At 42.1% G+C, this 27,438-nt stretch overlaps 1 long non-coding RNA gene across 3 annotated transcripts in view; it reads right to left on the bottom strand.

Moving 5' to 3' along the window:
* The window catches only part of LOC311595154, a 71,987-nt gene extending 45,158 nt beyond the window's left edge, over positions 1-26,829 (bottom strand). For all 3 annotated transcript variants that reach the window (XR_014778330.1, XR_014778331.1, XR_014778332.1), the window contains exon 1: positions 26,702-26,829. This is a non-coding gene — a long non-coding RNA (uncharacterized lncRNA). The remainder of the gene's footprint in view (positions 1-26,701) is intronic.
* Positions 26,830-27,438: the final 609 nt, after the last annotated feature.

The following is a 27,438-nucleotide window of genomic DNA, read 5'->3' as shown; positions in this document are numbered from 1 at the left end:
TGGCCATAGAAGACAACAGGGATGGCGGTGGTGATGGAAAAGCCAAACTAAGAGAAACACGGGACCATTACGTAGCATGAAAGTGGCAGAGCACAGATCTGAACAACAGACAGTAACCACTGGACCTTTGTATATTTAAGAGTGTGAAAGCTGTGACTAGAATCCTTCATGTTTTCAAAAAAGGTTTCATGTGCTTCCTGCATTATGAAGTCAAGTACTTATGTCATTGGTGGAATTACAGAAATCTCTAGCATTCTCCAATCTGTGTGATAAGCAGTATATTCATGACCTCAGAGTTAGGAAGGCCTTGTCAACAAGGATACAAAAGTCAAGCACTCGACTTGGTTGTTAGGAGAAAGGGAGACCGGGAGACAAGGATTGGACATGAGGACGTGAGGACATGAGGCTACGGGGTCGGGTGGAACCCAGCGGGAGCTGTCAGGGGTGGATGTGATCAAAACACACTGCATGCATGCATTGCAGGAGGAACTAATGCACCACCACCCCCCAAAGGGAGGTATAAGCAGTTAACTGTTGCTGGGGGAGGGGGAATCAGATTTCTCAGTGGTGTTGCCATTGGTAAATTGCCCCTGCTTAAGTAAATCGTCTAATGCAAGCAGCCCTATTAAATGCACTAGGCCATGCTCCAACAAAGACACAAGAATAAGAGAGATCTTACTGCAAGAAGGGATTAGGGGAGAGAGGGGTAAGGGAGGATAATGCAGGGAGGACTGTGATCAAAGTACGTTTTATATGTATGAAATTGTGAGAAAATAAATTTTAAAAAATCAGCATTCAATCTAATCAAGGCTCTAATTCCATGTGCCACCTCACAGGGTGAATAGAGGAGTGCGTTAAAAGATACAGAGAGGTGAGTGGACCCAGAGGCAGAATGGAGAAAATGCTATGTGACTGAGAGCTTGTTTCATAAAACAACAATAAAGAGACACCTGCAACGGAAAGACAACCCAGACCCAGCTGCACATCACAGGAGATGTGGCGGCACACATGCATGAGCCTGGTACTCAACAGGCTAAGGCAGAAGGACCAGAAATTCAAGTGCGGCTTGGAACACACAGGAGGAACATGTCCCAGACATAGATCGCAATTTGCTCCTCTGTCGCCATGATAAAAACACTGACCAAAGTGTCCAAGATGGAGGAGAAGGGTTTTATTTTAGCTTATACTCACATGTCACACTCCATCACTGGGGAAACCCAAGGCAGGAGCCCAAAGCGGGACCCTGGAGGTGGGAACTGAAGCAGAGGCCACCGGAGGAGTAACACGTCAGGGCTTGCTCCCCCCTGGGTTTGCTCAACTTGCTTCCTTACATAGCTCAGGACGAGGATGTGGCATCCATCACTGTCGGTGTGGGCCCACCACATCAGTCATTAACATAGAGATGCTCCCACGGCCACTCTCACTGGCTGATCTATTGGAGGTGGTTCTTCAGCGGAGGCTCTGTCTTCCCAGCTGACTCTAGTTTGTGTTGAGTTGACAAAAAAACAAACCAGTAGGGTATATACACATACAGTTTTTCAATCGATACTTGTTCATAGAATCAGTTGTATTTCCTCATGACGACTGCAGATCTACTGTCGTCTATCGTGGGTTTGACACATATTTCACTGGTCTGGGAGGTGTCTGATCATCAGTGCCAACATACAACCAGCTAGGTTGCGGTTACAATCATTATTACATACTTAGTCATGTGTGCATGCACAAGTTTGTCACAGATATCAAGACCGTTGTTAGCTATCTACAGTGCAGATATGCATGCCTTTAATGCCAGCACTCAGGTGTCAGAGGAAGGTAGATCTCTGTGAGTTCGAGGCCAGCCTGGTCTACAGAGCGAGTCCAAGACAGCCAAAGCTACACAGAGAAACCCTGTCTCTAAAACCAACCAAACAAAAACAAACCAACAAACAAAACCTAAACAAACCTTACATGCAAAGTGCTAAGAAGAAATTGTCTCACAGTTTGAGTGTGGGATAGACACTATACATACAGGTAAAATATTGGTGAAGAGTTAATTAAATGTAATTTTAATATACAAAAGCAAATGAAAGATTAACCTATAGAAAATATAAAAGTCTTACAAATTACTGAGAAAAAAATTAAAATGAGACTGATAGTCAATTTACACAAATGAAATAACTAATAAACATTCAAAAAAACTCTGTCATACTGATAATGCCAGGCTTAAAAATATACATCAGTTTTAAAAGGGAGATACTATTTTTAACTCCACAACTTACTCCAAAATTTAAAAATTAATTTAAAAGGTGTAACAGACTAGGTCTTGTGCAAGTTGGCACTGATTGTCAGCCTGACAGCATGTAGAATCCTCTAGAACACTTGGATCTGGGCGTGCTCACAGGGGAGTGGCTTGAGCTTATTAACTTAGCGGGAAGATCCACAGTGGGTGGCGCCATTCCCTATCTGGGGTCATGTGAGATGGAGAGAGGCCATATGCACGCATCTCCCTCTGCTTCCTCGCGGGGAGAATTAATGTGACTGGCTGCCTCTTCAATCTCCTGCCTCCAGGATTTTCACACTGTGATGGACTATACCCTGGAGCTGTGTGCAAGCCAACATGTGCTTCCCTTCAAGTGGCTTCTGGCATGGTATTTTATGACAGCAACAGAAACTTACTAAGATGTATCTCTAGTTCTGAAGTCCTTACTCCTCAGTATGCATTTGTCTCATGGAACAAATGTCTTATCGAATAACCGCACTGGTCCTCAACGGGTGTTGGTTTGGTTTGGTTTGGTTTGGTTAATCTAACAGAATTTGTTAGAAATAGAAATTCTCAAGTTCTGCCCCCAGATCACTTCACTGCAGCTTTGGAGGGCCAGGCTCACCACCTGCGTTTCCACAGGTGACTCTGGGGCGATGCCTTAGTTTGGGGATCGGTGGAGGTAGAAGACTGATGGCCTCGTAAGGACCTGAAACAGTGGAAACAACAAACCAATGAGTATAACGGAGAAAATGAGTTAGGCAGGGAAAGAATTTGTTTGGAAGAATAAAGAAACCATTACATTAAAAAAAGATTGTAGTTGTGGTGGCTAGCTAAATTGAAATGAAGATGGAAAATAGGGCTTTGTGAAAATGATCGGGTAAGGCTAGGGAGCTGAAAGGCAGACTAAGAGCAACGGTAAAATCACTGTGTTGTCAGGCAGAAGGGAGAATGGGTGTGCTTCGTTCCTGGGGCCATCCATGGAGCACTGGTAGCTGTCCCCTATACATTAGCATATGGTGAAAGGAAGGAAGAGTGGTTTCTTGTTAGATGGCACTCATGTGGGAAATTCTGGAAGGCTCCGTGGGGCAGTGTTAGCGAGGATTGGAAGCAGCTGACTCCGTTCTTCAAGAGCCCATTGAAAAGAGATAAGAGGCTTCTGCCTGAAGGGTTTGGAAAGGTCCTGTGATGTTTAATGGTTACTTTTTTCTAATTTTATATTTTTAAAACATCAATAGTTAGGGAGTGCCTCCAATACATAATACAAAGCACCAACCGAACACACGTCTCCTCTCATGCATTGAATCCAACCAATGTGTCTGGGGTTTTTGGTAGTTTTACTATAGGAGAAAGGATTTCTCTTTGAAGTTACAAAGTTGAGCCATTTATAGTCCTAAGTCGCATCTTACCTTCCACACCGTCTTCCTTATGCCGTCAGCTCCGCGGTTTCTGCCGTTCTATTCCTGTGCAGGCGTCGTCGTCATCAGTGTCTTATGCTTAGGATCCTTATTATAGACCTGGGGCGGGTTGACACTGCTCCTGTTCTTCCTACTCCTTAGAAAGACGTCACTTAGAACACTGTTCTATTCCGAAGCGATAAAAGATTTCCGATGAAAACGTCAAGGGCGTGTGCACGGGGCCAGCTCCCACCCATCACCAAACAGGAGTGAAAGCAGTTCCATCCCCTCACCTCACCGACTAGAGCAAAAACCCCACCAGCTGTCACGGTTCCAGGAAAAACTTTTCAAAATCTAAACTGGCTGCTGCGGACTGTAAAGATCTTTTTCAAAGTGAGAACCACGGCTTGTCATCCTCCCCCAAAGACTATGGAGGCAAGCTGCCAATGCTCGCCATGGACCAGCCAGAGTGTGAAGACCAAGATCAACCCTGGAATTAAAAGGCAAATAAATAAAATGCTTTATAGGGTCAAGCTCAAAAGGATGGACTGTTCTCTGGACAAAAATGAGGTTACAGGCTGGTATTTCAAATGAGCCACAAATTCTGTATCTGTCCCAAATGGGGGATAATATTTTATTGAATAATAAATTTAAAATGAATCCACTTCTTTCTACTTATGAGTTAGCAAGTACTTATGATGTAGTCCCTGTAGCCAGAGTGTAATTCTCCCACTGACGAATGAAAGAAGTTAATGTGTCTGTGTGCACAATTATCCAAATAGAAACATGAAGATGGGGTGAAATAAAGTTTCAGGAGAGTTAAATTTTAAATTAAAAAAAAAAACAAAAACAAACCAATGTCCTCCAGGGTTTCAAACACACTGGTGGGGTTGGTGTTGCCCCCAAAAGACTTCAAGTGAATAGAGAAACGCAGGGCACCCTTGAGTAACCCTCTATCTTCATCCACAAGAGGAGACTGTGAATACATTCATAATGGTGAGTTTAGGATCTTATTGCTTTTGGACAAAGTCCATTTGAAGGCATACAAAGTAAAGAGGCAGTGTTATGCACTTATACAAATAGGGATTTAAAGGAGTAACATTGAATCCTTCCTCAACAGGCAATATTTTTATTCTATTCCAAACCAAGGATTGCTAATAGAGATAGGTACCCAAGGCATTTAGCTTAGACACGAAATGTGAACGTTACTTCGAGTTAGGACACCCTTGTTAGTGAGATGTCAACCTATTAAAGCAACAGATTACTTTCTTCCATGAACAGTTTTATTTCATTTCAAATGTACGCAGAGACAAAAATCCAGGTTGGCCAGGCAGAAGTCTAAGAGAATTGGGTTTTTTTTTGTTTTGTTTTGTTTTGTTTATAAAGGTGAGAAAGCTTCCTTTGAGTTGTTTTGAGTCAGGGCTGAAGCCAGTTTCTGGAGGATTGTTTTCTGTAGGAAGATGTGTGGGAAGATGCAGAGTTTCTTCATAAACAAATCACAGCGGAGTCACGATGCTCTCTGGGAGCAGTCCTATTTGCAGTCCATCATCCCAACCGCTGGCACCGTGTGCTGTAGCTTCAGGCGGATGGTGGGATGCGCGTAGGAAGGACCACTGGCCAGCATCCAGCAAGCCTCCTTCATGACCATTTCCAGATTCCATACTTCTGATAACTCCATTTATATCTTTTATTTCCTCTTGAGTCAATCTGATCAACTATAACTTTTAGGCATTTTTGGCCCCAGTTTAAAATATATGGTCCAAGACAGTAATTTTTGGTTAGCTTATTAAAGGGTAAATTTGTGTTATGTTACATGACAAAAGGGGAAATAAATTCTTACATCACATCTTTTATTTTTAATGTTATTTATTTTTGTCTTTTCTTTTTTTGTTCAGATTATAGCTTCGCCCATTTTATCTCTATTCTCTATAAAATCAGCTTGAATTTAGTTTTCCTTTATCACACATTAAACCATCTTCTCTTTGGGGGTCCTTTAACGTTCCTCAAGCTGTTTTTTTTAACTTCCTGTTATTTTAAGAAAACTTCTATCAATATGTTTGTCTCATTAATAGCCACATCTTTCTCTTTTCTCACTCAAGTAGTTCTTACTCTAACACTGCTACACAATGTTCAGCGTTAATTTGCTTAACGCTCAGCTGATAACAAGTGTGCTGTTTCAGAAATTCCATTGTGATCGCTTATCTCAGAAATTACAGATTTTAAAGTCTCAATCCTCGAATGAATGCATTTACTTTCTTATTATTGATCACCAACTTTATATAATCGGGTCTACATGCTTTTATACTTATTGCAATGTATTTATGATGTAAATGGTGATACTTTGCAAGTGTTTAATGTGTGATTGAGAAGTTATGCATTCTTTTGTTTGGGTTGTTGGCTTTCTATGTGTCTTCTATAGCAGGCTTGTTAAGTATGTTTGTTCAAGTTGCTTATTACTAAAAAGAATTAAAACTTCCCACTTTGGCATTGGCCTTAGGAACCTAGACATTTGCCAGGAATTGCCGTGAGAATTTTTTGAATATTATTAGATACATGGTGGTTTGTAGTAGCCATGCATCTCTTAACTCAGCGGTCCTCAACCTTCCTAATGCTGTCACCCTTTAATACAGGTCCTTATGCGGTGGTGACCCCAAACTATAAAATTATTTTGTTGCCACTTCATAATTGTAATTTTGCTACTCTCACGAATCATAACATAAACAGATAATATGCAGAATACCTGATATGGAACCCCCATGGGAGTTGCAACCCACAGGTTGAGAACCATGGTCTTAGGTCATACTGGTTATTACTGTGTAGCGGTCATCTCAGAAAACACTAACCCTTTAAGAGCTTGATTGCGTCTTAACATAGTTGTCGCAGCTGCATGACTTATTAGTATTTTCCAATGTTAACTGTTCTCTAATTTTCTAACTTTTCTATGTTCTTTGGCTTCAAGGCTATCATGGATAGCAATTGTTAGACTTACATTTTGATGCAGTTTGCCATTCTCAGTCACTTAACTTATAATTTTAATATATTTATAGCATATTATCATTGCTAATGTATATGGAATAAATTTCTACCATCTTGTTTTATAATATGCCTCATTCTGCTTGTTTTGTTGTTGTTGGTGGTGGTTTGTTTTCTTCATCCTTGTGTTGCTTAAGGAGCTTAAAACTCTTATTTTGTTTTTAGGTTTTTTTTTTTCCTTTTGTATTTTGGAAGCTCCGTGCCTAGCCCTTCAGTTGCTGCATTTTTATATGTGGTCTTGATTGAGACAGGGCAGCAACTTTGTGTTCCTGCTTTCCTTCCGAGATCGTCAGGACGCAGCATATTGTGTCTCCTGCCCTCCCTTTCCATCCTCTGTGCGTGTGTCATGGCTGCTGTAACAAACTGGAATGCGCAAATCAGCTTGGTCAACTAAGGCTTATCGTCTACATAGCATCTGTGCGGTAAAATCAAGGTATAAGGAGAGCTGGACTCCTCACGTGGGCTCTGAGGAGGATCTCTCGTTTGCCTTTTCCAGCTTCCAGAGGCCATGGGCACTCCATTGTCCCCAGCCTTCATCCTCAAAGCCAGGAGGGGTAATCACATTCTCCTCGCATTGCACTGACTCTGACTTTATGTAGCGATATAGTCCTCTGACGTGTTGAAGGACCTTTCTGATCACTAGGGTTCAGGAGATAACCAATCTCCATGCTTTAAAGTAGGCTGGTTGATCATTTTACTTCCCTATCCTACCCATGTTCCCCTTGACTGTGATCTGAGGGATCGGATGGATGCATCATTAGGGGATTGTTTCCGGTCTGCTATATTTTCTTTTTTAAACCATGCAAAATTCTACATTTTATACTCATATCTGATGTTGTTTGTATAGCTATGGTCACGGTTTTATGAAAACTAATTCCTTCTTCAATCTGGAAAGTTAGAGGCCAGGTTTGGTGGCACCCAGTTGCAGTTCGGGTGTAGTGGCACCTGTGTGTAGTTCTAACACTTGGGAGGCATTAGCAAGATAAGGTGGGGAATTGTGACTCTGAGACTGCCTGTCTCCAAAATACATTTTAAAAGGAAAGAAGGAAGGAAGGAAGGAAGGAAGGAAGGAAGGAAGGAAGGAAGAAAGAAGGAAAGAAAGAAAGAAAGACAGCAAGCTGGAGTTAGTTTTCTGAAGCCAGTAGAATGGCTCAGCAGGCTGGTTCTGCTGTGCAAGCATGGTGACCTAAGTTCAACCCCCAGAACTCACGTAACGGCAAAAAGAGAAGACCAACCACACAGAGCCCCATGCTGTGCCACATGTGTACACCCCTCCCCCCAGGAGTAGTAAACACTTAAGATGCACTGGTTAAAAAGGAAGCCTCTTCTATGTGCATACACATCTAGGCCAGCTTTTTCCTTTTCTACACCTGAGTATATTTTCCCGCCATCTTTTGGCTTTCATTAGCTTTTGGTCTAAGTGTAGTTCCTTGGTAGGCAAGTTAACTGTGTTTTAAGATGAGGCTTTGGCCTGTATGCTATATATCATTACACCACTCTACTTTGACATGATACATCCTGGCTTGCGTAGCTTTGGTTTTCCTACCTAAGATTTATTCTACTTCAGTTGAGGGCTAAAGTCACTCCATTGCCTTTTGAAAAAAAAAAAATCAAAGACCTGTTCTCTGAGATACCCAGAGGTTTGCCGCACTGTGTCATTTCAGGCTTCATACTTTGGTCTCGCTTTGTCTCCTTTCTCCGTCCCTCCTCCTCCCTGTCTCTGGTTCATGGTGGGAAATCACAGACTGTCTTGTTTGGGAGATGGAATCTTGCTGAGCTGCTCAGGGTGACTGCATTCACCAAAGCCAACACTGCTCCTGCCTGAGGCTCTCGAGTAGCAGGCAAGCATTCAGGACCATGTCTGGCATACAGTTAAATTTATATTATAATTTATTAACTCTCTTCTCATCTGTATCATATCTCTTCATTCCACTCAGTAGAAAATTCAGTTCAATCATTTATTTTAAAATCTGTAAGTTTTAATGTATACATATATACTATTTGACTCATATATATGTTTATATACATTCAAAATATAAATATATGCACACATAGATGTATCTTTTATTGTAATTTCCTTGAATATGAGTACAAATCCCTGTATCCATTTACTTAAATATTTTAAACATTAGTATTTTGGATATAGTAATTCCTATATCTGAAGCCTTTATATCCAACCTTGCCTCGTTGAACAAACCTTTTTCATGCTTCTCTGTGGATGCTTGCTTTTGTGTTGCTAGGCCATAGCTTCCTGGGATTTATCTCTGGGAGTCTAGCAAGGCCCAAGCAAGGCGCATACTCCTAAGTAGTTACATTCGGTTTTGTTTCTACTACAGATTCTGAGGCACTTCTGGGCACTTCCTACCCAGCACCACCTCAGGCCATCTTCTCACCTTGAGTTTCCCACTTGTTCTGTGAAGACAGGCCTGTGGTTGCCAAGCTCTACAGAGGGGGTTTCACTCATCTGGATGGCATGAGGAACAGGAGCTTCTTGTGTTTCTGCCTTTGTCAGTAGCTGATGCTCCTCCTCCTCCCCTTCCTCCTTCACCTCCTCCCCCTCCTCTTCTTCCTCCTCCCCTCTTCCTCTTCCTTCTCCTCCTCCTTCTCCTCTCACTTTTCTTCTTCCTCCTCTCCCCTTCCCTCTCCTCCTTCCTCCTCCTCTTTCCCCTTCCTCCCCCTCCCCTCCTCCCCCTTCTTCCCCCTCCCCTCCTCCCCCTTCCTTCTCCTTCCCTCCTCCCCCTCCTCCCCCTCCTCCCCCTCCTCCCCCTCCTCCCCCTCCTCCCCCTCCTTCTCTGTTCATATTTCTGGTAATCTACCATTTCCCTGGCTGGTGATATAGCGTCTGGGGAAGTCTGGCTTTCCTCAGGGACATGCTTTCCAGCTCCACTCAGACCAACACCTTCACTCTAGTCACATGTGCATACATGAATATCAGACCATCTTTCTGGGTTAAGATCTTCCTTTTATTTTATTTTCTACTTTCCTGCAGTGATTACGTACTTAAAATGATGGTTGTCAAATTATGTCCAGCTGTTAAAATGTACCTTGTGAGAATTTTTTAGACTCTCTTATCTTTCCTGTTGCAGGAGATCAGTGCTCCATAAGATTAGCTATTTATCATCTCTAGTCACCCATTAAATGATCTCATAATATTAGAGCATTTATGTTCTCGTATTGTCAGAGCATTTTTCTTCTTCTGACTCACACTGTGTTATGATCACACAGCCTCACATCCCTATGTGGTTGTTAAGGAAGAAAAGAAAAATGATGTTTGTTGCTTATTTTGCTAATTTCAGTAGTAAACTCACAAACATTTGCATCTGCTTGCAAGAAGTTCATATTTCCACACTTCATTATTCTATTGTTGGGCACTTTGATAAAACTGTTTTGCTTTGTAATTCCAGTGATCACATAGATCTCCTGGGAAGAAAGGCTGCCCTGGGTTAGGTCAGGACACAGAAAGCCAGGGAAGAGGGAGTCCTTTGTTCTTTCAAAATACTGAATGCACACACACACACACACACGCATACACACACACACGCATACACACACATACATACATATGTATACGTACACACACACACACACACACACATGAATTTGACTGACAAGAATGGCATTCCACTGATATCCTGGAGGCTGAGACGAGAGGGTAAGAGAAGGATCTGTACCCACAGCCAAGCTTCAGTATAAATGCCGGACTGAATGCTTTTTTATTCATTGCCATCACAGAACTGTGATCGCTACTCCACAGATGTTTGATCATATTTGTGTATTATGTGTACTATATTATATATTAAAGAATACATACGAATAGTGTAAATATATTTGTGTGTGTGTGTGTGTGTGTGTGTGTGTGTGTGTGTGTGTGTGTGTAAAGATTCATGCCAATCTTGAGGTCCTGCCCAGAGGAACTTCCTCTTCAATGACAGAGCATGCACCACCACCACCCGCCCCATGCAACCTACAGGACAGGTGCCAGTTTTTTTTTTCATTGTAAAGTAGAAAACGAGCAGGTGCTTAGTGAGCAGTAAGAGCCTCTCAACAGAAAGGACATTGGCCAACATTTCCCATTACTCCATACCTCAAACTGTAAGCATTCAGTGTATATGCATTTCCCCTGATGGCAGACTACGCTTCTCCCCAGCACCCCAAGTACCCCCCCAAAGCACCTCCGTCCTTCTGACCATCTCACATTTTCTGAATTTTATTCCTATAATTGAAAAATACTAATCTCAAAAAATGTGCCAGCTAAAAGATTATGAGACTTTCAGATATAAAGTTCCAGCATTTACCACCTCACAACTCCAAACTCTCATTGTTAAGTAGAAAAGTAACGATGCTTAAACGGTATTCTAAAAATTGTTGGGGCTTTCTAGAAATAAGGTCCAAAAATAAATAAATAAAACTAATTTTACTTAATATGCTCAAACCCGACCTAATGAATGTGGCGGGGGATCCCAATGGAAACCCTGGCCTCCGGCAGAATTCCAAACACTAGAATTGGGACCACTTTGCCCGTCCCTAGCAGTAAGACGTTAGGTAAGCTAAAATCCTGTTCTGCTGTTAAAAGGAAGTGTGGGAGCATGGACAGAGGAGGTGTTCCTCATCATGTGACCCGTATTACATACTGAACAGTGACTTAAACGGTTTGCTCTCTTGCTAGCCAACCTCCCAAAGTTCAACAAGTTCAGAACTGCCTTACATTTAAATGACTTTGCAATGGTTCTCAGGCAAGGCTCTGTAAACTCTCAATACTCCTCCTGGGAGCTCTGGGATACTGTTTGTGTGATAGAAGCCACCTCTCCAGACCCTTTGTTAAGGCTTGTTCTAGAGCAGTGGCTCTCAGCTTTCCTAATGATGTGACCCTTTAATACAATTCCTCCTGTTGTACTGTCCGCCCCCCAACTGTAACATTATTTTCGTTGATACTTCGGAACTGTAATTTCGCTCCTGTTATGAACCGTGAAGTAAATGGTCAATATGCTAGGTATCTGATATATGCCCCACCCCCGTGAAAGGGTTGTTCAACCCCCAAGGGGGTCACAATCCACAAGCTTAAAGCCGCTTGTTCTAGATAATTACATAATTTGGAGAACACTGGAATAATAAGTTTTATAAAAACCAAGTTAAAAATTTAGTTTCTAGTAAGAATTTCAGCAAAGGATCTGAGGTTACATGTAAGGGTTCAGCCTTGACCAGTTCAAGGAGAAAGGTAACTGTATTAATCAAAAATTTCTCCCATCAGGCACATTTCTAGTTAGGCACGTTCGTTAACATAATGTCTTCTCTGCTGTGATGGCCTAAAGGTTAGCATCAGTGTCTGTGCAGACAGCACAGTAGCCGAGTTCTTTCTCATCATTGCCATTTCTAGGAGAGCGTGTGCCTGACATCCATTGCTGGCACTACGCTATTGGCTGAGTTTCAAGCACAGTTTATGAACAGTGAATATATGAATTGTACTCTTATTTATTTGGGGGAAAGTTGACATAGGTCTCACTCTGTGGCCCTGGCTGACCTGGAGCTCACTGTGTAGACCAAGGAAGTCTCCAACATGGAGATTGTCTTGCTTCTGCCTCCAGGGGGCTGGGTAATGGTGTGGCCCCCATACCCTGCTGAGAACATGACCTTTAAAAATGTTTAACAATATCAGCTGCTGTTAGAGGTCCTGGGATCAGGCCGGAGCCAGATCTCTTTGAATATCCTCTTTTCTCTCTACCCATAAGCCTCCTCTTCCCATCTTCATTAAGTCGCCTCCTCTAACTCTGTCTTGTGGTTTTCTAATTGCCGCTTTCACTTTGCTCTCCAGCCGTAAGTCTGGAGTTAAGAACCCTCTGAATGTGGCCAGTCTTCCAGACAGCCGTGTGTGTACGTCTTCACAGAGCTGTCCATGCACAGGGACAGAGGATGGCCCTTTTAGAAGTGGGGCCAGGCTTATCTCCACACCACAGGCTTCAAAACTGGGTATGGGGTTCAGGCAGGCCATGTTTACAACAGCTACAAGATCTGACTACGTGCGTATCTCATGAAACGCTAAGTGAGTCACAGCGACAAATGTTAAATATATATTTTAAAAACCCTAGAACTCTATTTTAAACATCTGGATTCATAAAATTATTAAACTTTGGAAAAGTATTCTTGGGTTCAATGTTTTACATTCCTGGTCCTTGGTCTTTTTCCACTAAAGAATTGTTTTGGAAAAGTTGAGTAAGATCTGTTTAACAGCTTTCAAATATGCTGTGATCCAAAACCAAAAAAAGAAAAAGGAAGGAAGGAAGGAAGGAAGGAAGAAAGAAAGAAAGAAAGAAAGAGGAGAATAAAAGGATGCCATAAGGTGACTTAAAAGAAACTTTTCTAAACTAACATTTTGAGTGGCGATGATTTCTTGCAGGAAATGCATGTGTTTCTGAAGACCAGATAATCTTCTCTTCATATGAAATTATAAGGAAGAAAACTCACGTCCAAAACCACATTCCATCAAAACCTCATTTCTGCTCACTAAAAATACAGAACTTGTTCCTTCATCCTGGGTGCTAAGAAATCCATGAGGAGCAAGCCAGTGAACAACATATCTACCTCCATGGCTTTTTTCATCAGTCCCTGCCTCAGGCTCCTGCCCTGAGCTCGTACGCTGACACCCCAGGATGACGGACTATGAAGTATGAAAGAAATAAACCCCTCCCTCCCCAAGTTGCTTTTGGTCATGGTGTTTTAGCAGAACAATAGAAACCCTAATTAAAACAAGAATTATGAATTAGACATTGATTTACAATCTCAGATAGAGTAGTACTGGAAGACCTCATTTTGAAAATGGGGAAAGATTGTGGCAGGCCTCTGAGAGCCTTTTCAGAAAATCAATGTTGTGTTGGGGCTGGGGAACTGTCTGTTACTTTTGACTTATGAGTCCTTTCTGTGAGCGAGGTGGCTGATCTTTCAAGGAGTGACAAGTCTACAAACTGAGCAAGGAGTTGTTTCAAGATCTAGTCAAGGAAAAATGGTGGCTGAGCCAGACTGAAAGTTGTAGAGATGGTTAAAAATAGATCTCAGGAGAGTGGAGAAATGGCCCAGCCATTAAGAGCTCTTGTTGTTCTCACAGTGGACCCCACTTCGGGTCCCAACACACATGGACCCACACAAGTCCCTATATTTCAGTTCCAGAGGATGCGATATCCTCTTCTGAACTCCTCAAGCATGACAGGCAGGCGGCCTGCTTCTACACTTGCAGACAAAACAAGTGTATGGGTATCAATCAATCAGATTGATTTCAAAGTGCTATGAAGATTTAATAAGCAATTTTTACTGATAAGCTGAATCTTACTTGTGTTTTAAAAAGAAACATCAAGTATTGTTGCAGTTAATTTAGAAGTAGGGCCTAATAAATGTTTATTATTAGCCCTATAATTATTATGTTGGTGGTATTTTCTAACCTGCTAGCAATCAATGAAACACATTTAAAATAGCCTTGGTTTACCTAGGGCAGGGCAGATATTAATTAATCCCATAAACTACCTTCTATACCTCCCTGCCAAAATCCTATGCCCTCTGCTTCTACTAGCTTCTATCGAACTACCTCTGATCCACAATCCCAAATACTTGCTAATGTTTGTCATCTGGGCCAAATCTCCATCCACAAAGGCCACCTCACCCATAGCAGCAGCTTCCTTTTCTTCTCCTCTTCCTCCACACTCTCCTCCTCTTCTGGTCTCTGACTACTTCCTTTTCCAAGAACTCCTGTCCTACCAGCCAGGGAACCATAGCCACGCCTATTCCATTTGCCCTGCCAGGGCATAGTGGCTTTTTATTGGTCAAACAGAAATAAGTTCTTAGGCAAGGTTACAAACATTTACAGGTATGTGAGCCTACTCTTTTGGGCAGCAACGAAACCAAACCCCAACAAAGTATGATGTTCTGAACTTAGCAACTGAATATATTTTTTTCTGTATTGTACATTGGGGGACATTACAACAGGATGAAATTTCATAATGTAAATCAGGGACTTTTCTGAAAAGTTAGTGTTAAACAATTAAATTATCTTAAGTAAAAAGTTAGGTACATGAGTTGAGAGTCCCAACTGTGGTGAAGACAAATATAAATCTATCAGAATTGTGTGTTGGTGGCCTTTAAAAGTAATGCATTGGATAAAAACCAATTCTTCAAGCACTGAGTCTTAGGATATGACGGCATTTAGGTTTTAGAGAGACGGGGATGTAAAAACCAACTGAGTAGACAGGCCAGCAGAGTGGTGTCTTGGAAGCCAACTGAAAGAGTTCTAAAAACAGGAAGTTGTGAACCTTGTAAATCATTAGTGACAGGTCAAGTGAGAGTCTCTGGGACTGAGTCATCAGATTGCATAACCTGATAATCACCCTGACCTTGACCAAAACAACTTTAGTAAAGGGACAGGGTCAGAAGACTGCCAGAGGAGGTTCTAGAGAGGCTGCAAGGAGTGGAAGAGCAATAGGGGGGAAAAAAAAAGAATGTTCAAAATTGGTTTTAGGGTTTTTGCCTATAAACAGGAAAAATGAGGTGGCTGGAGAAAAGATGAAAGGATTTCTCTGTTGACTTTATAAGAGTTGTTTTTAAATTTACTATAGTAAGAGATGGAACCCACTGGCTTAACGTAGGAACAGGACAGGAAGAGGCGCCATGAGCTTAAGGGAAAAGGTAAGAAACGAGCATTAGTAATAATAGGTAAATCAAAGTCAGCGCAGTCAGGATGACTGGAGTGTCGATGCAAAGCAGCAGCTCTCTCTGCAAAGGAAATGAAGGATGGTTCGTCCTGGAGCCAAATGTGAGTGTCTGGGGCTCAAGAAACATGGAATGGGGTTCGCTTTTCCTATGTAGAGGCTGAACAAGGAAACCAGCAAATCAGGACCATTTCAAAAACACACCAACAGATACTCCAGAGGCTGTCCCAGCAAGATGGGGGCGGGGCCTCTTTCCTATAGGTCTCGCATGCTGCCTGATGACATTCTTAGCTTCTGAGTAGGTGGCAGCTCGTGGCCTACCAAGCTGATGACTTCCGAAAGGTTCCTATCTATTAGTCATAGGATGGTAGTTCCGACACAGCGGTGGGCAAGGCGTGGCTACCCATGGGGCTAAAGCTACCGCTAGCACAAGATAGAGATATGGTAATTAGCCTATGGGCCTGAAGCATGCCGCAGCTTCTGCGCCTGACTACAGCTCTAGCCGGTCTTTGCAGGCACAGACTCCCTGTAGCAATTGTCGTTAGCAGAAGCTGTCCTCCAGTTATATACATGTTAGCGGATGTGGGTCCAGTATAGACAGCGAGTTCAATTTTCCTAGGCCAAATTTTACCAAATGAGTGATTCAATGGGAAAACAAGGTTAGAGCTTTAGTGTCTATGCAAGTATAAGTCTAAGGTAAACCAGCAAGTGTAAGGTGCATACAGATGGGGATACTGTAGGGCCAGTTGAAATACTCGTTGAAATATAGTTATTTGAGAATGAGATATTCAAAGGTAAGATTATGGATGGAAAGCTCTGGGCGATGCTAAGATCAATGTGTGGGCACTGGAGTGGGGACTGAAGAGGCATAAAAGACAAAATCCTCAGAGGACAGAGGTGAGTGGCTGATGGGAAACACCAAGGTACCGGATGGATTTTCTCTAGGTGTTTGTTGAAAGTCATCCCAGAGTATCTCATGGAGCCAGGGTGACATGAGAGTGTGTGTTAGAAGAGAAAACTGTGGGTAACATAAGCTGACACCGTAAGGTTCAGAAGTGGGCTTGGGGTAGACAGGAAGCTGAGAGAGCAGTCTCAGAGGGTGAGCGTTGATGAGCAACGTGCACTGTCGTAGAGGGTTTCCACCAGACGTAGGTGTTCGTGGGTGGGTTGGTGTGAGTTCTTAATATCTGCATTTTTTGTATCATTTAATGTTAATGAATCTAAATTCAGGCTTAAATAGTTGCATGTGGCTAGCGGTTAACATACTGAGCAATGTGTCAGTGACAGAACCTTAGAATGAGCCTCCGTAGACAGCTATATAGGAATAAGCTCAGCTAAGGGTCAGCCTGTGGAGGAAGTGGTACCAGGCCAGAACCAGGGCTCAGTTACAGGAGATGGTTTCTTAGGGGAGACTGAATTCTAGAGGGCAGTATGTGACAACCTCAGGGACTGGGGAGAAGGACAGAGGTGAGAGACCATCCTTATTCCTACACACATGCTAGTGAGTCCATGGCTTTAGAATTGTAAGCAAAAGGTTAACGATTTATTAATTTAATGGCCCTCAGAGAAATACCTACAGTCCTTTGCACAATGTTGATATTAACAGGTCCTTGTCAAAGCACAACTTTTAAAAATGATCTGGTAGATAAGCCTGTTTGTACTGAGAGGGTCTAAAGTACGGTGTCTGAACAGTGTTTATTTACACTGCTCTTCCCACTGCCTGCCCTGGAACAAATGAGATGGGATTTTAAATGTCCATTTAAGTTCTCCCGTGTCAACAGAAGGCAGCAATTAGCTATTGGGAGTCAAACGACTTGCTTTTCTGTAAATGCTGTTTCTCAGGACTAGTGAGGGGCCCACTAGAACTGCTTTAACCTTTTCTGTTGACAACAGCCTCAAGTGTTCTAGGTAATGAGAGCAATTTCCTGAAAAACAGCTGTTCCTTATCTAGGACCCAGAGCATGAAAATATAAGCATCCAGCTTTCTGTTCTTGAGTTAAACAGACATGGGTCTCAGTCTTCGTCTTAAACATTAGCCATGTAAAATGTTGGCGGTAGTTACCAAAATTTGACTGAATATTAGCCAGATATGTGTGGTTTACTTTTAAACTCTTTTGATTTGCTGTATTCTGGGGATGTTTGTTTGAGGCAGGTCCTATCCAGCACAGGCTAGCCTTGAGTCCCTCATGTAGTCAAGAATGACCTAGAACTTCTTCTCTTGCCTCCAGCTCCAAAGGGTTAAAATTATAATCATTCACCCCTACACTCAGCTCAGAATTATATTTACCCTTCACTGATGCTTAAATTGAACAAAACTACATGTATTGGCAGGAAAAGACAGTGCCTTGTATAATGTACACATAAGGAGGGGGGAAATGAAGAGGAAACTGAATCCCGCGAATACCAGTGGAAGAGTATTGAAATATATATGAATCCATAATATTAAACAAGACAGAATGTACTGGCATATGACTGCAGTGTGTAAGTAGGGTGTGTGTGTGTGTGTTTGTGTGTGTGTGTGTGTGTGTGTGTACGTGTGTGTGTGTGTGTGTATGTGTGTGTAAAACCATAACAGTAAAAAAATTTTAAAGCCATAAATTCAAAATGGAGCAAGAGGGAGTGATTGAAGGTAAGAAAGGGGATACACGATGTAATTATAGTTTAATTTAAAAAATAAAAGAATTACTTTTGTGTAATTAGAATTATTTTTTATAATTTTCTTTTTTTTAAATGTTGGTTGAACTTTCTCTTGAACTGTTTCATATATGTATATAATCCATTATGATTAATTTCCTCTTCCCACCCCTTTGCAATCCCCATTCCCCCTACCAGTTTCTTGTCCCACATTCATGTCTCTGTTTATTCTGTGACCCACTGAGTTCAGGGCCATCTGTGTGAATTGAATATATGCAATAGAATAATGTTAAACCATAAAAGAGAAGATTCTATGAAAAAACAATAAATTGCATCTATGTATAATATCTATATCATATAAAATATATTTATATTTCACTTATGTTTAAATAAATATATAAATATTTGTACTGTGTAATATTATATAAAATATAATAAAGTTTTTGTAACAGGACAGCATCATGTTAAGTGAAATAAACTGCGCACAGGAGACAAACACTGCGTGCTTACTAACAGTGAGACGGAAACACAGAAGTAAAACAGGTCACTCACAAAATAAGCAGGATGTTAACCAAAACACACGTCGAGGGAAGCAATTCTGATGTTTAACAGCGGAGTGGGATGAGAATAATCTACAGTAAATATCTGCATGTCCAGAGACACCAGAGGAGAGACACATCCGGTCTCCAGCACACAGGAATAATATCTAAGTAGATGGAAATGCTGGTTGCCCTGACATACATGCACAGTGAATACATGTGCTGAGCAATAATAGTGCACTGTATACAGCTACACATTTGAAAATGTGAAGTTGTATCCGGCGGTAAAGTGTTCAGGGTTGGGGTCAGTGAGTGGCTGGGCGAGGAGTGGGGCAAGACAAATACAAAGACCACGCAGAGTCAAGTGCTGACTGTTACATACTCGCCTGTGAGTTCCCGAATGGGCATGGTGAAATGTACAATCCATTTGTTAACATCCATCCAGCTGGGCATGGTGGTGCATGCCTTTAATCTCAGCAGTTGGGAGGCAGAGGCCAATGAATCTCTGAGTTCAAGGCCAGCCTGGCCTATAGAGTTCCTGGTCTACAGGAGAGCAAGGTCTATACAGAGAAACCCTAACTCAAAAAGAAAGAAAAAAAGAAAGGAAGAAAGAGGAAAATAAGAGAAATAATATTTTAAAAATCTATCCACCAATCAATGGATACCATATATTAGCTATTTTATCTAGTGCTGCCATAATTGTAGATACTCAGGTATCTTTGACAAAATTATTCCATTATCTTTGGAAATGCAGTAGTCTGTTTTTTGAGGAACCTCCACACGGGTTTTCATACTGGCTATTATCATTTTACATTCCCACCAACATTCTGTGATTTGCCCACTTCCTGCACTGTTGTCAATACCTACCTTGTCCTTTTGATAGCAGCCATTTTAATCGGGGGTTGGGGTGGGGCGGGGGTGGTGGGGGGAGGAGTGAAACTTCAGCCTGGTTTTTAATTTGTATTTCCCTCATGGTCAGTGATCTTGAGCACTTTTCTTGTATGTTCTCTGGCCACTTGTAAATCCTCCTTTAAGAAATGTGTATGTCAGCTTTTCATATTGTGTCTGTTATTACTTTGTGGTTGATTGTTTCCTTTGCGGTCCAGAGGCATCTTGGTTTTGTAGAGCCCCATTTGCTTACTTTTTGTTTTTATTGTCCGTGCTTTTTGGGGTCTTATAAAAATCTTGGCCTATCCCAATGTCTTGAGAGTATCCCTCTACCTTTTGTTCAGTATTTTTCTTGTTTTAGGTCTTAGAGATATTTAATGTATTTTGAGGTGGGTTTTGTATCACATGAGAGGGAGGGGTGATGATACAGATATAGATATAGATACAGATATAGATATAGATACAGATATAGATATAGATATAGATACAGATACAGATATAGATATAGATATAGATATAGGTACAGATACAGATATAGATATAGGTACAGATACAGATATAGATATAGATATAGATACAGATACAGATACAGATTAGATATAGATATAGATACAGATACAGATACAGATATAGATATAGATATAGGTACAGATACAGATATAGATATAGATACAGATACAGATACAGATATAGATATAGGTACAGATATAGATATAGGTACAGATACAGATATAGGTACAGATACAGATACAGATATAGGTACAGATACAGATATAGATATAGATACAGATACAGATATAGATATAGATATAGAGATTCACATGACTACAAAGTATATGGTTTTCCATGCCATTCTATCTGCGTGTATTCTGTTGAATAAAGCCATAACAACATGGTATATTTAACAGAACATTATTGAACAGAAGTGTCCCAAGAGGAACAAGTTAGGGAACTCCAATACCTTGAAGGACATCGTTAGCACTTAAATACCTTTGCTTTGAGATTTTTCATGCCATAACCCATAGGCCTACCATGTCCATCTGCAGGAATTGCCTGTTGAGGTGCCATACTTGAAAAGGTACACAGCATGCCTCTCGTAGGTTGTTGTGCACATCATCAGTGTGTGCGTGTTTGTGAGGGACCATGTGTGCATGTGCCTGTTCATGGGGACAAGCTCAGGCCACCCTCCTTTTTGCCATCAGCTCTTTTCTTTCTGTGTTTTCAGGCAGGATCTCTAATTGCTTGGAACCCAAGTTCGTTTTGGACTGAGTGACCATGGTTCTACCTCTTTCACTCCCAGTGCCAAGACGACAAGCAAAAAGTACACTTGGCTTCTTCTGCACCGGTTCTGGGGCGGAAGGCAAGCACTCTCCTCACTGGGTCTTCTCCTCAGGTTCCAGGCTGTGGCTTTTTAAGTCAGGTTTGCTTTAACTTAGATCGATATGCCTAAGGCTGTGAGCCCCTGCGTCAGCTGTGGACAGGACAAGGCCAACAGAAGGAGCCTGTCCAGACTCCGAGCGAGGACAACAAGGGTCTGCACTCTATCTACCATCTATCAAACAGGGAAACCAGGAGGCGCCTTGTTGGTTCAGATGACTATGAAGTCGTGGTCAGCTGCACTGCAATTTGTTGCCAAGATGACAAAGGACAGAAAGTACAAACAGGGCAATGTAGGAGGCCTGGTAAGAAACACTGGGCGATCCCACTGTTGTGTGGTGCCGAACTGGGTCACGTAACTCCTCCGCTTGGAAGCCCTCAATCAAGCAGGGCTTCTATAGCCCACAACTGTAATTTCAAACCACGAGAGGAAACAGAACTCCCTCAGACTTTTATTTTGCTGAGGAAGTGGACGGTTTAAATAAGTCTGCTTGACACATGCCTATCTGGCTTCGAGTTCCCTCAGCTTCCTTGCACGTCAGCCATAAAGCTTTTCCCCGCCCGTCCTAACTGGATTTATGCATTCTACATCTGGTATTCAGCAAGCGTATTTTTCTTCCTTTTTCATTGAACTTCTGCCCATACACACACACTCAGGGTCTCATTTTAATAAGCGGGATTATTCCCTGTGTATTTAAAGGCACAGGAAACAGGAAATCATCTGAGCGAACACGGTGAGCTCATGGTTGTATCACTGTTCCCCCACAAGCCCGTTTGGAGGCAGAGACAAAGACAAGATTTTGGAACTTGCAGCTCGCAATTACTCAACCTGAGAGGCCGCTTGACCTTAAGTTCCCTCTCCAGGCTCTTAACATAGTAAAAACTAAGAGCGTGATTCCAAGAGACAGGAAAAAGTTTTTCTTTCTTTCTTTCTTTCTTTCTTTTTCTTTTTTCAAAATAAAGCTCTGTGTAACTCTCAGAAGTGTAGGCGTCTCATGGCGCCTGTAACTAAAGGAAGGGTGGAGAAGGAGCCCGCCGACAGGGCAGCAACGGCGCTTCCTGCGCACTCAGACGTACATGGTTGGCTCAGGCTCTCTCAAAGGGAAGGCCATAATGTAGAAACCTGTCACGGATTCCCCACTGTCGCTTATTAACTGTGGCCACACAGTCACCACCAGGCCATGCGTGTTAGATACGGCAAGCCCTGGTTTAACAGGCGAAAGGAGTTTGGTCTCTTAAGGACTCAATTTGCTGTGAGGAATAGCTTCACCTCCGTTTGGAAGTCTCTCTGTGGGGTAAGGCTCCCTAGGATGCGCTGGTACCGCAGCCTCAGGGAAACGCTTGAGAGCACACCGTTCTCTCAGCACACTATTGGCCTGAATCCCCAGGCTCTGTCACAGAACCCGACCAAGACGGAAGATACTCTAAGATCTGAGTGATGACTTCAGAAGTCCTTGTCCACCAAAGGGGAAATTAGAATTTGTTTATTACCGCACACAAATATTTGTATCTTTCCCTCACTCGTAAATCAACTCTCTTGTTAACTCCAAGGCATGCTTAGTCAGCATAGTTGATGTCTTAACCATGCCTGAGGATAAAGCATGGTTTTATGTGAAAAAACGGGATGCCCCTGGCTCTGAGCCAACGAGTGCACTCCCAGCTCCGCAGCAGTTTCGTGGTCCCACCCCCTTCTGGCTCAGGGTCAGGTTTGCTGTTTCTTGTCTTCCTCACTTCCTTTTAGGTGATTTCCTTCCCACTTATCCAAACCTGTGAAACCATGGTTCAGGTCTACCGTTAGCAGCCTCACAGGTCCTTTTGCTCCTCAAATCTGTCTTCCTTTAATCGTTCTGCGACTTCATTATTTCTAATGTTTGTTTATTTGTCTACCTATTTCTTTATTTTTGAGACAGAGTCTCACGATGCAGCCCAGGCTAGCATGGACTTTTCTGTGAGGACCAGGGTAGCTTCAAACTCATAGATGCACCTGCCTCTGCCTCTGGAGTGCATGGACTACCACGCTCAGCTTTTAGCACCCATTAAAAAAATGATTTCCTTTATATTTTTGAGGTTATAATATTTGCGTCATTTCCTCCTTTCCTTTCTTCTCTTCAAACTCATATAAATCTCTCCTTTCTCTTTCAAATTCCTGGCCTCTCTTTTTTTTTTTAGTAATTGTTGTCAAACACACACACACACACACACACACACACCTTGCTCAGTGTGTGTAATGTTACCTGCGTGTATGTATTCAGGGCTGACCATTTGGTGTTGGATAACTTGTATTGGTCTATGTCGCCAGCTCTCAGCATTTCCTTAGTTGCTTGTAGTACTTTGGGTAGGGTTGAGACCTCCTGGCCTTTCTCCAGCACATAATAGCGTGTGTCTTCAAACTATTATTTCCTTGTGTTTCCTATAGCTTTTTTTTTTGCCTCCTTCACTGTCCTGAACTTTTTTCTTTAAGGAGTTAAGCACCTTAGTCTACTCCAGTCACACAGACCCCTGTCTGAGACCGGAGCTAGTTTGCACCTACCCAGGAGAGCCAATTTTGCCCCCCTGCATTTTTACAGCCATCCCGTAGGTAGCTTGAACTTAGCCAGTGTAGGCGTGTCCCATCATGGAATTAGTGAGTAATAGAAATCACAGCTTCATTTTGCTCCCTGTGGGGCATTCTGCTAGCACTGAGTCCTTGGGACTGAAAGCGTGGTCCTCAAACCCCAGAGCAGACAGGACGCGTGAGCCTGTCAGAAGGACAGGCGACAGCATCTCACTTCAAGCCTCCCAGGTCAGGGTTTCGCATCTTAGCACCAGCCCGGTGTAATATTTTTGCACATAGAAATGTGGGGAACAAGGAACTTTTCAACTCACCTCTTCCAACTTAGAGGTGATTTTTTTTTTTACAAACACTGTGCTTACTAATTGTTACCTTGATTGAAATTCACAAGGAGAAACTGTTTCAGTCCCCTGGGCTGCTTACCAGAGGGCTGAGTGACATCTGTCCTGTTTGCAGTTACAGCTGTGACGTACCTGATCAGTTTGTTTTAAAAGGTGGAAGCAGAGCAATGCCCACCAGCTTTCAGACACCTAGATTTGAATATTACACAAGTGCATGCCAGCCCAACAAAGCAAATTAAAAGCATTTTAAGGAATGGAGGATTTTTTCCTTCTTCCCACGCGAGAGGATAAGTCTAACGCTTAGAAAGCAGCTGTAGCTTGCTTTTTTTTAATTAATGGTTTCTCCAAGGAAATCATGTGTTGAAAAACAAACAAATCTTTTTAAAATCCAGACTAAAACATTAAGAGTAAGTTAGGAAGCAGGTGGGAAACTTGTGGCACCCAGTTCTCCTTGGCTTTCTGAAAGCTGTGTTTTGGGGAGTGGTGAAGGCTGGATTACTACTGACAGGGCATGAACTACGGGGTTCAAATTCTCCTATGCATTGTGCCGTATCCCAGGAGGCTCTCTGACCTACCATTTCCTGTGAAATGGAAGTGTAAGAATATCACCTTTCTCATCAGAGTGGGTGGATCTAATAACCATTCCTGGTGGTCGCTTAGACATAAGCTTGCTGACTTAGGGGACAGGGCCCTGCGATTGAACATTGGTCCCAGTACCCCACGCATGTCTTAGGCAAGGCAGGGATGGGTAAATAAATCAGTTTCCAGACAGCGGAGCAACACATGCCCACAGTGAAAACTCTGTAAGGTACGTGCAAGAAGTTGTGTCAAGCAATGCTCTTTAAGCTTCCGTACTGTCTGTTTGTCATCAGATGAGTCGGAGCCAGCATAGTTACAAGGCTATATATTACCATGTTTCTGTGCCTAACATAATGCCAACTGAAAATACTGGCTAGACGGAAGAGTGTAGCTCTGCAGTTGAGCTCTTGCCTAGCATGCAAGGGGTGCAGGGTTTGAACCCTGCCACTGCAAAGAACAACAAAAGAAGATACAAACTTATGAGTGTCTTGGGTAAATGTGGGAAACTATCACAGCCTTGGTAGGGTGTCATCCTGTCCTCTGTCTCTGTAGAGCTTTGAAATAATAAGTGACTGGACCCTATACCCAGAGACGGTGATGTAGTTAACGCATGTATTAGCATTCCAGAAGGCTTCCAAGTGATTCTGATCCGCAGCCAGGATTAACAGCAGCTGACCCAAGGGCATGTCTGAACAGATGCAGAAACCAATTAAGAAGCAAGCTGAGCAGTGATTTGAGGAAAATAGATTCAGAGACTGGAATGACCTGGAAGCAGCTGTTGCCTTTTTTGTTTTTAGAGTTGACTTATCAGCTCTGAAGGTCCAGAATTATGGTGGTGCCAGTCCCCATGCTGGTAAGCTGGGGGTGAGAATAGGGACTTTGCTGGGGAGGTGTAAAAGACATGTCTATATATGCCTCAGAAAGGGAGCCCATAGACCAAAGATTCTGTCAGGGCCAGCTTGGTAAATTAGCAGAATTAACTTATCTGTGTTACTTATAGGAGTGTGAGTGACTCATGGGCCGCTATACTCATAGACAATTTCTTATTTTTGGAATTTTCTAGGCACTTTTGTATTAGATTATCTGTAGTTGGGGCAGGAGGGGTTGTGGATTGATTTCAGGGAGAGTCAGAGAAGGGCCTGTGACCAGCCCCCTCCATGAAGGAATACTGACAGCACCATTACTATAGTTCTGTGATTTCAGCCACAGCCACGAGCCCCATGATAGTCATGATTGTCAAGCCCAGGGGAAGCAACCACACCACAATGGGACAATTTCTTGCAGCTACTTGTATTCACAAGCACTTAGTCTGACCAAAAATCAATTGCTCACAGTCCTGTCCTTTTCTAGGAAGAATGCCAGATACTGGGAATAAATTAACGTTATTAAATTGCATTAAAAACTGATAAATTCAGGAAGACACCTGGGAGGTAGAAGAGAGTGTAAGCTTATACTGAAGCAATATAAGCTATATTTTACATTCTAAATATTTCTCAAACTGCACTGCGAATCATAATTTAGTTTGGGCTATATTGCTGATGAGTTAAATCAGCAGCGCTGGGTCGTGTTTTCCCTAATGGCTCCAAAGAACAACCAAGTTTATGAACTAATGAGATTTGTTTCTCTCATGGTTCTCCCACATTCCTCTTTTCAAACTTTCAGGTCATTTGAGCCTGAAATGTACATTGAAAGCACTTAATTGAGGGAGAAATTATGATAACACAGCTTAATTACCCAGTGTGTGTTCTTTATAGATACCTGATGATGGTAGACAGACAGACATACAAATGGACAGACAGACGGATGATAGATAGATAGGTAGATAGATAGATGATAGATAGATGATGATAGATAGATAGCTAGATAGTTAGATATAGATGATAGAAAGAAGGTAATAGATTGATGATAGATGGTAGATAAATAAATAGATGATTGATAGATGATGATGATGATAGATAGATAGATAGATAGATAGATAGATATAGATAAAGACAGAAGTTAATAGATAGATTGTAGATAGATAAATAGTAGATAGATAGATGAATCTTCTAAATATTGGAGGGGTTATTTATTCTTTAATTCACACAATCTATTAAACATGATGGAATTGCTTCAAATATCAGAAGGATGACAGGTAATATATCAGGCTTCTTTCAAGAGACAACCATCAGTTATTCAAAGTTAGTTTGCACTATTACTGCAGAGATATGAAACTATAAAGAAATCTAAGTCACCATGTGCTATGGCTCCATTCATGATATTATATTCAACCATTAATTGGCATGAGCAATTAACAATGTGGCTTGTTACGTGATGGTCACGGAAATGCTTTTTCCTTTGAAGAATCAAGGGGAGGAAAAAATGAAACAAGTTTTTTCACTTTTCCAATGTCCATTACTAAGTGCAGTGCATTGCAGAGGGAACTCCAGCACTCACCGTTGTTGTTGCCAGACCTTTCCTGTAACCCCAAAACAAGAACTTTGCCTCTTGAACATGCTGTAAATGTTACTTGTGCATATTACAGGAAGATGCCAAGACTGCAATTTGAATCAAGGTTTAGAGCATTCTGTGTTGTTCCAGTGTCCTCCTACCAATTCCAACATTGTCAGGGAAACTGTGGAATGTTGGAAAGGCAGCTTTGTGAAGGTTGTCACCTCCAATACCCGACTCCCCCTTCTCTTGCCTCAAGTCCCCCTCCCCCATATCAAGAGAACTGAGGCTTTTGTTGGAGCTACTGTGGCCAGAGGCAAGTGTATGCTGTGGAGAGGATGGTTTAAAACAGTTACTTCTATTCATGTTACTTATTTTTCTTTTCTCATCCAAAATTCTCCAAAAGGTTTAAACAATTTCTTAAAAGAATCAAGTTACGCAACTATAAAAATCCAATATTTGGGCCCACGTTGAAAACAGAGGAAGAAAGCATCGATTATGCTTTGTCCTTAAATCAGATCTAAACATAAAAACACAGGTTCTTATAAGTGCTACTTCTAAACTTTATGCCTTTGCAAGTAAAGGCTTAAGCAGAGGTGGGGGAGGATTGATAGAGCGCTCAGTGGGAAAAAGCACTTGCTGTGCAGATCCTGAGATAACCCACCTGTCACCCCACTAGAGATAGGGAATTCCAGAGCAAGATGGCTGGTGAGACTATGTGAATTAGCAAACTGAGAGTTCAG

Source organism: Acomys minous (genome assembly GCF_964271855.1).
Source record: "Acomys minous genome assembly, chromosome: 3".
Taxonomy (NCBI): Eukaryota; Metazoa; Chordata; class Mammalia; order Rodentia; family Muridae; genus Acomys; species Acomys minous.
Note: the sequence above shows the minus strand (reverse complement) of the source record. Positions and strands in the feature narration are given on the sequence as shown.